This window comes from Taudactylus pleione, unplaced genomic scaffold (assembly GCF_031769625.1).
Source record: "Taudactylus pleione unplaced genomic scaffold, aTauple2 ptg000459l, whole genome shotgun sequence".
Classification (NCBI taxonomy): domain Eukaryota; kingdom Metazoa; phylum Chordata; class Amphibia; order Anura; family Myobatrachidae; genus Taudactylus; species Taudactylus pleione.
In genome coordinates, this window is record NW_028284861.1 from 274,501 (window position 1) to 276,236 (window position 1,736).

The following is a 1,736-nucleotide window of genomic DNA, read 5'->3' on the forward strand; positions in this document are numbered from 1 at the left end:
GCAGATATGGGGAGAGGGGAAGTAACGTAGGAATACAGAGCGCACAACAGGGGGTGTAACAGCTGTACAGAGGTGTCAGTAACACAGGGGAGGGGGAAGGGAACAGAAGAGGTTAGTAACACAGGGATAGGACAGCAGGCAGCCCAGGGGACACACAAAGGGTTACACAATACAGAATCCCATCAGTCACTCTGCACAAATGATGAAATGACAAATGACCGCACCTCAGATGTATGTTACATGTGTGACCAGCCTGCCGGCCGTGTGTGTGCAGCGTAGGGTGGGGTGAGACATGTCCTGGGGGATAATCAGTGACACTCTGAGGATCTGGGGACTGTCACAGCCACTGGCTGTCTCTGAGAGAGTCTCTATTGCTCAGGATAACAAGACGTCCTGACAGACAGTCTCAGCTCAGGGAGTGCAGCACTTTGTTACATGTCCTGTCTGTGTCCTTCTCACACATCCTTCCCCAGCTCCTGTTATGTATCATCTGGTATATACAGTACATACATGTTATACCTATTATGTGTTATTCCTCGACCACTCATTATTACTCTGCAGTTGCTGCTATAACAGGACACTACAGGCTGCTCCCTCTGTATAATAATAACAGGACACTACAGACTGCTCCCCCTGTATAACTACTAACAGGAATCCACAAGCTGCTCCCACTGTACAGTATTGCACCACATGCTGCTCTCCCTGTTTTGTAAGACAGTGCACGCTGCTCCCCCTGTATAGGACATCACAGGCCACTCCCTTTATAGTAGGACACCGCAGACCAGTTCCCTATATAGTAGGTCCTGTATAGTAGGACACTGCAGGCCACTCCTTCTGTATGGTAGGACACCACAGGTCACTCCCCCCTGTATAGTAGAACAGCTCAGGCCACTTCCCTTGTAAAGAAAGACACCGTAGGCTACTCCTCCTGTATAGTAGGACACCACAGACTACCCTTCCTGCATAGTAGGACAAAACAGGCTGCATTTCCTTTATAGTAGGACACTGCAGGCCCCCCTTGTATAGGACACCACAGGCTACACCCCTGTATAGTAGGACACCACAGGCTGCTCCTCTGTATAGTAGGACACCACAGGCCACTCCACCTGTATAGTAGGACACCACAGGCCACTCCACCTGTATAGTAGGACACCACAGGCTGCTATCCTTGAAAGAAAGACACCATAGGCTACTCGTCCTGTATAGTTGGACACCACAGCCTACCCTTCCTGCATACTAGGATACAACAGACTGCTCCTCCTTTATAGAACGCTGCAGACTGCACCCCCTGTATAGTTGGACACCGCAGGCTGCTCCCCCTGTATAGTATGATACCAAAGGCCACTCCCCCGTATAACAATTACAAATGCGATTACCTGCTGCCTCTTCCTCCTGGGATCATCCGGTAACTGCAGCTATAGAAGACACGCCCCTCTAGATAGCCACGCCCTTTCCTTCTCTTCTCCGTGTTGTTATGGCTTCTATCTGCCCCGCCCCTCCTCTCATGGGGACCGCCCTCCTCTCATTCCCCTCAGTGCGGTGATTGGCAGCAGCGAGTAGCCAATCAGGCGGCACAAAGTAGGAAGGACGTCCTGTAACTAACAGCCACCAGCACCTGCCGCTCACAGCTTCATCACTAGAGTAACAGCTGAATAGTCTCATGGTGTCCTCATGTACGGTGACCGGCGGCCATATTCTTATAGTCTCCCAGTCACAGAGCAGAGGGGGCGGGGCCA

General features: G+C 51.4%; 1 protein-coding gene across 1 annotated transcript in view; it reads left to right on the top strand.

Annotated features, from left to right (window-relative positions):
* Positions 1-1,736, top strand: part of LOC148504712 (uncharacterized) — a 106,649-nt gene that overhangs the window by 80,136 nt on the left and 24,777 nt on the right. The window lies entirely within an intron of this gene.